Here is a 14264-nt window from a genome sequence, read left to right as displayed (position 1 = left end):
AAACTTTCCCAAAGGAGATCGTACACAAGAGGTGTAGATCTCGCCAAACACTGAATCACTAGCATAGAGAGACTTAATGAAATCAAAACCAAGAAACTTAGCATGTAAAGTAGCAAGTAAAGTATATCTCCTAGATAAAGCATCAGCCACTTTGTTTTCCGTACCTTTCTTGTAGGCAATTTTATAAGGAAAAGCTTCAATGAACTCGAGCCATTTAGCATGTCTCTTATTCAACTTACCTTGGCCTTTCAAATGTTTTAAGGCTTCATGATCAGTGTGTAAAATAAAGTCTTTGATATGAACCTAATCCAAGATTCAAATAAGATGGAGTATTGTCCCAAGATTACTCTCAATGCAAAGATAGAGATGGATCAAAATACCTTAAACCTCACGAGAAACCCATTGTCTCGAATCCTCAAAGACTTGGAAGAATCCCATGTAGCTTCAAGTACCTCGATGTTGCAATCTTCAATCAACTAGAGTCGGATCTAGTTTCCTTCGATTCAAGAACGAGTCCACGAACCTAAATCTAAGGTTGAAGAAAGTAAGATTGATTCGAGTCCACGAATCAATTTGCTAGTCGAGTCCACGACTAGCCACTAATTGAGTCCACAATTAGCCATAAGGTTTCTTACACATGTGTAAAGAAAAACTTAAGAATTTTATTGAATTAAAGCCTCCTCAAAACTGATATGGATGTGGCCCTATTTATAGGTATAGGGCAGCATTGTAATCTAAATACAATGGGAAAAAGAGTCCTAAACCTAATCTAGAAAACAAGTAAATAGAGTTTTATTTAGAAAAGGATTTAAGGAATCCTTTCTAAATACAACTAGTGTTTTCTCTTTAATTCTAAACAATTTAAAATAAATGATGACCACAAATAATAAAGTTGATTTGGGACTCGGATCTTGTGATTGGCCCAATTTGTAATCTTAATGGATCTTCATTATGTTGAGCCGCATCATCCTCCCCTTCTTGAAAAATGATTCGACCTCGAATCTTATAAACATTGTCTTCGATCCGTGACATCACTTGAAACGGGCCACTATAATACTTTCCTCTATCGAATGGAATTATTATTGGAATTCCTTGATTTTTCCACCAATGATGCTTTAAGGATGTACTTTTTGGCCTTGTGATGAGCCCACTATAGACCCTTATTGGATTCCATGTGTGCTGGTTCCTATTATTCTCCCATTCTTGAAAAGGATTCGTCCTCGAATCCAAATCTTCAATGAAAGACAAAGTAGCAAGCTCACTTTCTGTTTTATCACGCTCATGGAACTTTTTCTTGGGGTGCTTGACACGAGTCGCTCCAATCATCATCCTACAATCAACAAGTAAGGCAATTAAGTCTAATGACACATCATGGAATTTAAACATTCTGGATAGTAATAGATCAGCAAAACGAGACATATTAAATTTAGCCATCTTGTTTGAATTTTCAACAAGCACAACATCTTTCCTTCTAGAGCTTAAGGCTAAACCAAACACAAAATCCATGGAAATATCAAGTAATGTTTTAGATGTATTGTGGTGGTAAGTAGCACAATTATGAACATAAGATTCTACATCTTTTTTCTTCTTTGGCCAATGAAGATATCCATGCAAAACATCATCACTCTTTGGAAAATCAAAATGTCCCTTATGTGAATCAACAATTAAATTATTGCCCAAAACAAAGCAAAAAGTGTCAATCCCATTGACTTTGAACCAAAACCCCTTGTGCAAGTGGTATTTGCCATAAGAAGTTTTCAAATGTGCCTTATAACTTCCATTTTTTTGCAAGTACCTCGATGTTGCAATCTTCAATCAACTAGAGTCGGATCTAGTTTCCTTCGATTCAAGAACGAGTCCACGAACCTAAATCTAAGGTTGAAGAAAGTAAGATTGATTCGAGTCCACGAATCAATTTACTAGTCGAGTCCACGACTAGCCACTAATTGAGTCCACAATTAGCCATAAGGTTTCTTACACATGTGTAAAGAAAAACTTAAGAATTTTATTGAATTAAAGCCTCCTCAAAACTGATATGGATGTGCCCTATTTATAGGTATAGGGCAGCATTGTAATCTAAATACAATGGGAAAAAGAGTCCTAAACCTAATCTAGAAAACAAGTAAATAGAGTTTTATTTAGAAAAGGATTTAAGGAATCCTTTCTAAATACAACTAGTGTTTTCTCTTTAATTCTAAACAATTTAAAATAAATGATGACCACAAATAATAAAGCTAATTTGGGACTCGGATCTTGTGATTGGCCCAATTTGTAATCTTAATGGATCTTCATTATGTTGAGCCGCATCAGTCTTTAAACCATAAATAATGTTGCCAAGTTTCCAAGGCTCTTATAATGGCATAAAGTTCTTTATCATATGTGGGATAGTTGAGTGTTGCGCCACCCAACTTCTCACTAAAATAGGCAATGGGGCGTTTATCCTGCATCAGTACAGCACCAATTCCAATGCCAGAAGCGTCACATTCTAGTTCAAAAGTTTTATCAAAACAAGGTAAAACTAGAACAGGAGCGGTGGTGAGTTTCTCTTTCAATGTAGCAAAAGCTTGTTCCTGTTTAGGCCCCCATTTGAAGATGATGTCTTTCTTAATCAACTCATGCATAGGGGCTGCTATGGAGCTGAAATCACGAACAAACTTTCTGTAGAAACCTGCCAGTCCAAGAAAACTACGCAATTTAGATACATTAGTTGGCGTTGGCCAACTTGTGATAGCTTCAACCTTTTTTGAATCCATGGTCACACCTTCTATACTAACATGAAATCCTAAAAACTCAACACTCTCAGACATAAAAGAACACTTCTCAAGATTGACATACAACTGTGCAGCCCTAAGTTCAAGAAAAACTAATCGAAGGTGTTTCAAGTGTTTTTCTTGTGACTTGCTATAAATCAGAATATCATCAAAGTAAACAACAACAAAATTACCAATAAATTTCCTCAAAACATGGTTCATAAGCCTCATGAATGTGCTAGGGGCATTAGTTAAGCCAAAAGGCATGACTAACCACTCATATAAACCATGCTTTGTTTTAAAGGCTGTTTTCCACTCATCACCTTCTTTCATCCTGATTTGATGATATCCTCGTTTCAAATCCACCTTGCTAAAGTACTTAGCTCCATAAAGTTCATCAAGCATATCATCAAGTCGAGGAATAGGAAATCTATACTTAATAGTTATATTGTTGATTGCACGACAATCAACACACATTCTCCATGTACCGTCTTTTTTTGGGACAATGAGCACTGGAACGGCACACGGACTCAAGCTTTCTCGAATATGTCCAATTTCAAGAAGCTCTTCTACCTGTTTCTGGATTTCCTTTGCTTCCACGGGATTGGTTTTGTAGGCTGGTCGGTTTGGCAAGGTAGATCCAGGGACAAAGTCGATTTGATGCTCAATCCCTCTAAGTGGTGGCAATCCTTTTGGCATCTCTTTAGGGAATAAATCTGAAAAATCAGCAAGCAATTCATCAATAGAGGCATTACGAAAACAAGATTCAGAGTGTAACACAAGAGAAGAATCAAGATCAGTGGTAAGCTTATGAATGAAAAGTAAGTTAAACGTGTCTCCCCTTCTTATTGCCTTCTTAATGTCATTTTTTGTTGCAAGAAGAGAGGGCTGATGTGGTGATTCCTTTGCTGGGTTTTGAGATGAAAATGGCGTGGAAAGGGATATTGGAGGAGGTGGAGGCTTTGATTTTGGATAGGGGGAATATGGCACTGATTTCGCCTCTTTTGATGCCTTCCTTGATTTCAATAGTATTTCTTCCACCTGTTTAGGAGTCAAAGGAGACAAGACATATCTAACTCCATCCATGTGAAACACATAAGTGTTCATCATTCCATCAAAAGTGATTTTTCATTGCCACGGTCTACCTAACAGCACATGAGCAGCCTGCATTGGGACAATATCACACAAAATTTCATCAGAGTAATTGTTAATAGATAAAGGAATTAGAGCCTGCTTTGTTACTCTAACTTCTCCTGCATCGGTTAACCATTGCAAACGATATGGATTAGGGTGATCAAGCAAAGGTAATTGAAGAAATTTAACCATAGCTGCACTAGCCACATTTGTGCAACTTCCAGAATCTATTATCACAGTACAAGCATTTCCTCTAATTGACCCTTTAGCATAAAATATATTTTCTCTTTGAGACTCATCTTCTTTTAAAGGATGAACATTCAAAACCTTCTTAACAACAAGAGTATGAACAGACTCACTATCAGCATATTCATAATCAAAATCTAAAGGTAAAGGTGGTTCTTCCTCAACATGCTCATTGGGGGTTTCCAAATGGTCACTAACCTCATCCTCAGACTCATATTCAAGACAAGAGGCAACTTTTTCACATTGTTTTGTTATCTTAACTATCCTCTTGTTAGGACAATCACGAGCCATATGACCTCTTCCATTACATCTATAACAAATCAATTCTCTATCACGTTGAGGCCTCACTGCCTCACTTACCTTTTCCTTACCTTTGTCTCGTGAATCATCTCTTGGAAGAGGGCGTTCATCACGCCTTTGAGGGGTAGAACGAGTGTTGTTCCATCTTGATGCACCATTGTTGGGCTTGTACATCTTCATCTCTTTGATTTTTACTTCAGATTCGCGTGCAGCATACAAGGCATCATCAAGGGTGTCATATCTTTGTGTACTCGTTCCCCACCGGATTTCTTTGTTCAATCCATATAAGAAACGAGCAATAGTTCTTGCCTCTTCTTCATGTATGTCCCCTTGCTCAAGCAAAATATTGATTGTTCGGTGATAGTCATCAACCGACATTGATCCCTGAACAGTTCCCTGCAATTTTCTTTCAAGATCATAAAAAAAAGATTTAGGGCGAAAGGTTAGGCGCATATCTTCCCTTACTTGAACCCAAGATTCATAGGGAATAAAATCAGCAACTCTCTCCCTATTTCTTTTTCTCCACCAAGATACTGCATACCCCTTAAAAGATGTAGCAACTAGCCTAATTTTTGTAACATCAGAATAGTGCTTTAAATCAAAAAGTGTTTCAACAGCATTCTCCCATTCTATATACTCTGTTGGTCCCTTCTCACCAGAGAAGTTAGGAATTTCAAGTTTAATGTTTCCTAACTCCTCATTAGGCTGTTGGATCCTTTGACATCTAGGATCCACTCTCCCTGCTGGTGGCAGTTGTCGCTCATCATTGTGTGGTGGTTGCACTTACTGTGAGCGTTGCTCCAGATTAGTCATTCGTGTGAGTAACCCGTCCATGGCGAAGGTTAGAGCATCTATTTTTTCTTCCAATGTCTGGGGTGGGTTTGGAACTTGTTCATCCATCTGTAGAGGAAAAAAAAAAAATTCTAAACAAAAAGACTTGTGAGTAGACACGTTAGTGAAACCAAAAAGTTGGCTCGCTCCCTCACTTATTCTCAGCTCGCAGGTAAGAGGTGGATTATATAGCTCTGGGGGTGCACTACACACTCTTACAAACACACACTCCACTCGTGTATCGCTCAAGGTGGCAGATACTCTCACCAGCCTTTTTCCAAAAAGGAAAATTCTAGTCCGGTACTCAAGTTGATATGGATTCAACCTCAAAGTTCAAGAAAACGTACCTTGGAAGACTTCACAAGCCTTTGAGGGTAAGGGTGTATCGCGAGATCGGTAATAAAATTGAGAGCAAGAAGCAAAGAAAAAGGACAATACGAGCAAAGAAACTAAATAAGATTTGAAAGAAAAAGGAAACCAAAGAAGGAAGTATGGCAGAAAGATATGCAAGACCAATATCAAAAGATAGAGACAAATAGAATATAAAAGGGGTTCACGTGTACCACAGCCAATTAGGAATCTATCAAGAACTCCTTCCAACCATATACTTTTCCCCTTCCTTTTCCCACCAAGATTCTCCTACCAACCTTATTCTTTCCCCAACCTTATTCTTCTTCTTCTTCTTTTGCTTTCTCTTTTTTTTTTTTTTTTTTTTTTTTTTTTTTTTTAATAAGAAACCTCCAAATAACCACTGTAAATATCAACAAAAATTTCAGACCAAGAGGATCCACACAACCCCTTCAAAACAGAATCAAGAATTTCAAGAATCGCCTAGAAAAACAGAAACAATACCCTGACTTTGAAGATCAATATCTCACTAACCAGAACGAATTAGACAGTGTATAATATATCAAAAGAACTCCCCAGAAGAGATCTACAACATATCCAAATTTCAGATAAAACTAACCAGTGGATCTCGAGATATAGGTAATTCTTTGAAACTGGTCACAGCTCGCGGAAATCTGGACAGGGTGTGATTAAGACATGATTGCGCGTAAATGCGCTTTGGATATAGGTAAGGGTAAGATGGGGTTGTTTTCTTGACAGAATATGTGGTAATATGGTGCTTAGGAGGTGTGAGGTCTCATTGATATTGGACGGGAAAAAGGGAAAGCACTTTCGGGATTGTTTTTCAAGAAACTGGAGAACATGTATCAAGATTCAAGAACACAATCAAGAATGCAAAAGAAAATTTTTTTTGGGGTTTTTTTAATGAATAAGACACGAATAAATGTAGTATATAAGATAAGAACGAGATAAACCTAGGGAACCAAAGAAACCAAATTTCCAATGATAACGAGACAAACCTAGGCTCTGAATACCAAATTGATATGAATCTAGTCCAAGATTCAAATAAGATGAGTATTGTCCCAAGAATTGCTCTCAATGTAAAGATTGAGATGGATCGAAATACCTTAAACCTCACGAGAAACCCTTTGTCTCGAATCCTCAAAGATTTGGAAGAATCCCATTGTAGCTTCAAGTACCTCGATGATGCAATCTTCAATCAACTAGAGTCGGATCTAGTTTCCTTCGATTCAAGAACGAGTCCACGAACCTAAATCTAAGGTTGAAGAAAGTAAGATTGATTCGAGTCCACGAATCAATTTGCTAGTCGAGGGTCCACGACTAGTCACTAATTGAGTCCACAATTAGCTATAAGGTTTCTTACACAAGTGTAAAGAAAAACTTAAGAATTTTATTGAATTAAAGTCTGCCCAAAACTGATATGGATGTGCCCTATTTATAGGTATAGGGCAGCATTGTAATCTAAATACAATGGGAAAAAGAGTCCTAAACCTAATCTAGAAAACAAGTAAATAGAGTTTTATTTAGAAAAGGATTTAAGGAATCCTTTCTAAATACAACTAGTGTTTTCTCTTTTATGCCAAACAATTTAAATTAATGATGACCAAAAATAATAGGGCTGATTTGGGCCTAATTTAATCACCAAAATCAGCACTTAAACAATTATAAAAAGCCTTGAGTTCTTCGCCATCATTTGCAATTGGGCTTGAATTGGATTTCCACCATTTTTGAACATAACCAATAAAGAGTTGTCTTAATTGTTTGGACTTAGACCTTGTGATTGGCCCAACTGGTACTCTTAATGGATCTTCAGTAGTTTGGGTTGCATTAGCCTCGCCTTACCCATTGAACTAGAACGAGTAGACAACGTGTTCCACGTATCCCAACTAAAGAAATATATACATGATCCAAGCCACATACTACAACCCGAGGCCGTGGACCTAGACGACACCTTAACTTACGAAGAAAGACCAGTGAGGATCCTGGACACCAAGGCCAGAGTTACCTGGCAACGAACTATAGAAATGGTGAAAGTCCTCTGGACCAACCACGGGGCCTAAGAAGCCACATGGGAACTCAAGGACACAATAAAGGAACGTTACCCCGAGCTCTTCACGCAAGGTAACCAAGACGAGAGCATGGGATAAGGAAGGGAGTCGATACAAACAAACCAAAGCTTCGGGGACGAAGCTTCCCGTTAAAGGGGGGGGGGGGGGGGGGGGAGTGTGTAACACCACGTGTTACGATCCCTAACTATTTAAATCATTTACCCAAAAGAAAAAATTAAATCCTACTAATTAATTAGGAAAGGCGCACCATGAGCCTTGAACCCTATCCCTAGAGCCAATTCCCCAATTATATAGGAAATAGGAGTAACTAATCCATACTATTTAGACCCCAATTAGGACTCTTGGAATATATATATATATATATATATATATATATATATATATATATATATATATATATATATAGGATCATAGGAGGGACCTAGACCTTACACCACGATAATCTCTTACCACACAAGGAGTTCCAAGAATCCCCTTTAGGAGAAATCAAGAAAGAAGAAAGCTTAAAGAAAGACCCTTCACAGCCAAGGAAATTAATTAAGGCTAAGAGGTAACCCATGTCTCAACAAAACCTATTTTCTTCTCTATAATCTCCTTCCTTGGCCTCCCTCTATATTCTCGTGTATTAATGAATTCTTCTACGATAATTGTGTTATGTTCTTGATGATCGATGAGATGATTTATATGCGTTCTTGATAATCTTGATGATCTTGATGTTGAAAATAAGTTTTTGATTTTGATGTGATGATTCTTGACGGATCTTGATATTTCTTGATGTTAAAAATAAAATATGTTCTTGATGATTTGGGTGGGATTAGAGCCCTAGGTTGGATTGGGAATTTGTATTGTGATGTTCTTGATTTATATTTGGGTGGGTATACGCATGTTCGGGTGTTATTTATATTTAGAAGTCGTGATAGGATGAGTCCGACATGATTCTTGCTTTTGATCCGTTAATTGCCTACGTGTTGTCGTTAATTGCGTTTGAAAGTGTCTAAGCATGGTTTCGGGTTCCACAAACAGACCCCGGGACGAATTTGTGATAAAAGAGTCAGTGGGGGGTAGGGGAACCCGCCACCTACCCGTTGCCCGCCGGCAACCCGCTGCCGGAACAGTGAATTCCGGCCGGTGACCCCCACCCACCGGCTACCCGCTGGCCTGTACTCCACCCCGGCTCTCCGTCTTCCCCGTTTGATGTTCCCCATCCCCCATGGTGTCCCAACAGACCCCGTTTCTCGTGCTTAAGTCTAGTTTGATATTTTGGTTACCATTCGTAGGGTAAATGAGTCTTAGGGATTGCATGCTAGTTGAATTGGTAACCCGTTGACCTAGGTGGAAGTTGCATGAACCCTTAGGACTATTCTTAGTATGTGGATGATCACACGTAAGTTTATTTATATGTATCTCCCCTCCCAATGTGTTATTACGTGCTCCTATGTGTTATGTGTTGCATGATCCCCCATTTTGGCTATTGGCCAATTGGGTGGTTCCCGGACTAAGGTTCGGAAGTCGGTTGAAGACCGAATGGATTGTTCCCGGACTAAGGTTCGGAAGTCGGTTGAAGACCGAATGATGGGACAACAGTGTGTAGGGCCATAGTCTCCGAGGATCTTCGCCCACCAACCGAGTATAGCTTGGCGGTAAGCGGGGCTTAGATCCGCTATGGTTCACCAACTGTGCGCATCGACAAAGGCACAATGGGTCAACAAAACGAGAAGTCAAGTCAACTTACCGGACCAGTGGGCGCGAGGTGGGCGGTCGACCGCCTGTCAAGTTCCCACTGGAACATGATTGTGAAGGAGGAGTCACCTCTGGAAAAGCCCCGAGAATGCACAATTATAAGTTTCAAGGATTTCCATACGTATGTGGACAATGAAAGGGGTTTGAATACATGGAAAACTCAAGGGATCGCGTTATTATGATACTAATAAGGAATATGGGAGACTTTAACTAGATATCATAAGGATCCTACACCCATTCTTCCCCTTCTTAATTAAAGCTATGTTCCCCAAAATTTCCCTATATGCAACTCATGTAAGTACTTATCGGGATATTAGTGAGTTAACTATATTGGTCAATTATGATTAGGACAAGTGAGTTTTTATAAGCCGAATAAATTTACTAATTCCAAGTTCCAAAATACTTTATCAAGTAACAGATATCTAGATAACGCATGTTTGATCAAATAGTTAAGCAATAATATGTAGTTCCTAACTTGGTATAAAAATCAATTAGGAACATATGCTTAGGCAGATAAACAAGTATGGTAATCAAAGAGTGATAAGCAACAATGTAGGTAAACGCATGCAAGGACATCACAGATTTCTAGGGTAAGTATGTTGAATGAATAGTTAGTGTGTTGTACCCTTACCTTGATGTGATAAGCGAAGGGGGAAATTCTTTAAATTAGTGAGGGATAAAGTGAGGGGGGTTATGTGATGATAGGTAGGCTCACAATCTCACCGTGCGTCCTAAGATTCCTAAATCCTATGTTCCTAAATACCAAGAGTTCAAGCCTAATGTCCTAAAGTCTGGTCTTACGAGTCTTATCCTAGGGTCAAACTTAGGCTCTGATACCAACTGTAACACCCCGAAATTTTGAAACTTTTAAAACTTATATAATAAAGGTAATTTCTCATAAAATCCCTAATAGATCATTACTAATCATAAGGGTGCGGGGTGCTATGCCACATCTGAGCTGGAGAACTCAGATGCACAGGCTAAACTAACTAAATATCCTCAATACAATGTAATGGCACGCAGGCCAAAAGGAGAAACTATCTATCTAATCCAAATTCTTCTAGCGCGCTCCGGAAGCTAATCGTCTGTGCCTGAAAGCCAAATACATCTGTTCAACGAGAGATGCTGGTAACCCACTCCAACCTGTTGAAATACAATATAGGTATATATATATATATATATATATATATATATATATATATATATATATATATATATATATATATATATATATATATATATATATATATATATATATATATAGGAAAAAACATTTTGAAGCAGGAAGATATATACTTAGGAAACTCTGGTTTTCAAATCGGGAATAGACTCAGCAATAGGGACGTGCACATTAATCAATGATAAACAGATAAGTAGAGATAACATCATAACGAATACGCATCTAAGGTCACAGTCCACTTTCCAATTCCATCACATCCACATTCATTCATCATGCATCACACATAATCCTTGATGGCGCCACGGGACCAATTGCATGCCCCGAACATGAGGGTCAATGCTTATAGCTTTAACACGGTCCCACAACACCCTACCACGATACCGTGGTATTAGGGGAGTTGATCGCAACCAACCCTTTTAGAACCGTTAACGAACTCAACATCGGACCATGATCCTACACACCGCTGATGCACCCAGTCGGTGGACCGCGATCCCCTTTTCAAGGGGGGACTTACGACCCTACACACCGCCGATGGGTACGCCGGTGGACCATAGAGGATCAAGCCCGACACACCGCGGAGCTATACTCAGTCTGTGGGCAAAGATCCTCGGAGACTATGGCCCTACACACCGTCGTCCCATCGCTCGGTGGATCGCAGCCAGCCGTAGCCCTACACACCGCCCCGATTACTCGGATCGGTGGACAACAGCCTTCCTCGACTTATTAGCCCTACACACCGTCCTGGCGCGTTCAGGTCCAGTGGGTCATAGCACCGAGGCCCATGTGGACCGCAGCCCAAGAAGTGAATCACTGACCGCAGCCAGGAGAATGGACCGTAGCTCATGAGTAATCAAACAGTGGACCGCATCCCTTTATAATATTTATATACCTGACCGATCGCAACCGGTCTGGTTAACAATTGGTATGGTTCTCAACCCATCCAACTGCCCGAATAGCCAATTTGATCGCAACCAAATTGGGGAATCATGCATCACATAACACATAGTAGCACGTAGTAGCACATAGGGAAGGGAAAGACTAATAAATAAACCTACGTGTGATCATCCACATACTAAGAATAGTCCTAATGGTTCATACAACTTCTACCTAGGTCAACGGGTTACCAATTCAACTAGCATGCAATACCCAAGACTCATTTATCCTACGAACGGTAACCGAAATATCAAACTAGACTCAAGCACGACAAACGGGGTCCGTTGGGACACCATGAGGAGTGGGGAACATCAAACGGGGACGCCAAAGACCCGTGGTGGGTGACAAACCAGTGGGTAGCCGGTGGGTGGAGGGCCACCCGCCGGCGACGAGTTTCCGGACAGCGGGTGCCCGGCGGGTAGTCGCCTGCCCGCCGGCTGCCCGCTGTCGGTGAAGTTGTCGGCTGCCCGCTTGGCTTTTGACTTATATATATGTATTCCGTTTCGAAAATGGTTTTTATATCTTATATCTACCTATTTATGATACTTAACGGTATTGGTGGGTTACCAGCATCTTTCACTGACCGGGCGTCGCCCCGATGTTTATCTTTGTATCTTTCAGGTGTTGAGTAGTCGAGCGCGATGTCTAGAGCCGGTAGCTTAGCACCTGTATCTTTAGACTGTGTTTTTGTGGCCTGCGTGCCAATGGTTTAGATTGTTTTTAGACTGATGTTTTGGGTTAGTGTGATATACTTGCAGATTGTCGCCTTAGCGTTACCTCGTGTGGTATACGTGGCATAACACCCCTGTTTTGGATTTCTTTTATCCAGTTTCCGTTTTCTTCCGCTATGCTAGTGTTTTGTTGTTAATCTGCATGTGTTAAGACTTGTTTTTAGGTCTTGTTGTTTTGGGGGTGTTACAGTTGGTATCAGAGCCTAGGTTTTGAGCCTAGGAAGAGTTGAGTCTAGACTTTCTAAGTGTTTAAGTGTGTTTTGAGACCTCTAAGCGACCTTAAGGAGGTAAGTGTTAGACTTAGGACTCTAGGTTGCGCGGTGAGATGTGCGTTGCTTTCTGTCTTGCTTGCTTGCTTGCTCTTTTGGTAACCTTGTTGTTGTAGTAGAGGTGCGATGCCTCCTCATCCTCGCGCTCGCACCCCAGAGACCCCGACCAACGAACAGCTCGCCCAGAATCTCCATCAGTTGACACAGACAATGCAGTCTCTCAGTGAAGCTCTGTTGAACAACAATCAAGCTGCGCCGCCTCCGCCTCCGATTAGGCATCGCGATGTGGGTCGTTTAGTGTCCGGGCATCGGCCGCCTTCCTTCGCTGGTGAAGAAGACCCTGTAGTCCTTGAAGAGTGGTACGGGTGTTTGATAAGATTTTTACCATGGTGGGCTGTCCCGAAGAGAGGAGAGTAGAACTGGCAACGTTCTACTTCTGCCAAGAAGCTGATCTGTGGTGGGTTCACGAGAGTCCGACCTTTCTTGAAGAGCCTGGGTTTGATTGGACCGCGCTCAAGGACAGGATGCGCGAAAGGTTCTACCCAGCGCATGTGCGAGCCGCCATGTTTGATGAGTTCCTTCATCTGCAGCAAGGGCCTCTATCTGTGGTGGAGTACCACAAGAAGTTCCTAGAGCTGGTGCGCTTCACGAGGGTGTTGGTGCCTACAGAGCTTGCCAAAGTTGAGCGTTTCGTTGCCGGTCTGAATTATGAGGCACGAAAAGCGTTGACGGTGAGTAGGCCTAGTTCTCTCAAGGATGCGTATCTGTGTGCCGCGGATCTGTTTCGTGTTCAGCAGCTTCAGAAGAGTTCACTTGAGTTGGCTAGGAAGAGAGTTGAGAGTGGAGGTTCTTTTGGTTTCAAGAAGCCCCGACCGAGTTTTCCGGCTAGAGTTGTGTCATCTTCTTCTCAAGGACCAGTTAGGGTGGAGCCTCCGGTTCAAGCTAAGTCGGTTGGTTGTCGCAAGTGTGGGAAGGTGCACCCGGGCCAAGTTTGCTATGGCCAGGCGTTTAAGTGTTTTCGCTGTGGGGTTGTTGGTCATAGAGTTGCGGAGTGTCCCCAACTTGCTGGTCAGAGAGCGTTGCCGCCACCCCCGAGAGCTAGAGGAGCACCAGGAGGGAGTTCAAGTCACGGAGCTGTTGGAGCTAGGCCGCCTGGGAGAGTTTTCATGATGGCGTGTTCGCAGGCGGAGTCGGAGGGTCTGGTGGAGGAGGAGTTAGCAGGTAACCCTTGTTTTCGAGCCTATCATTGTGTCCCCGAGAGTGTTGTGTTCTTTGTTGCCTTGGGTGCTATCTTGTGTTTCGTAGTTGTCTTTGTTTGTCAATCCTCGACATGCTTTCCTTGTTAGTTTTTCGTTGAAGTGCTTAGTATAGACTCTTTTCTTGCTAAGTGTTTTCTTTAATTGGTATCTTGTTTGTGGTAGTCATCTATCCTTGAGTTATCTTGTGCTTAGCCCAATTCTTCCACCTTTGTACTTGGTTGTTCTTACAACAATTCCTTGAGCTTTTCCCTAAATTTTCCAAGTATTCTTTGATTTGGAAAAATAGCAAATCCCTACCCAAAATCTTTCCTTGTGTAGCCTAAAAGTTAAGCCTAATGTTTCTTTGTAATCTTTGAGTTTCAAACCCTAGCCAATTTCTTTTCTACCCAACCTCTAAACTACTTGAGCCAATTATCTTTCTTGAAACCTAACCTATTTTATTTCCTTTTAAAC

The sequence above is a fragment of the Ipomoea nil genome, unplaced genomic scaffold, assembly GCF_001879475.1.
Source record: "Ipomoea nil cultivar Tokyo-kokei standard unplaced genomic scaffold, Asagao_1.1 scaffold0191, whole genome shotgun sequence".
Classification (NCBI taxonomy): domain Eukaryota; kingdom Viridiplantae; phylum Streptophyta; class Magnoliopsida; order Solanales; family Convolvulaceae; genus Ipomoea; species Ipomoea nil.
The sequence above is the reverse complement of the archived record's forward strand: the minus strand, read 5'-3'. Positions refer to the sequence as shown.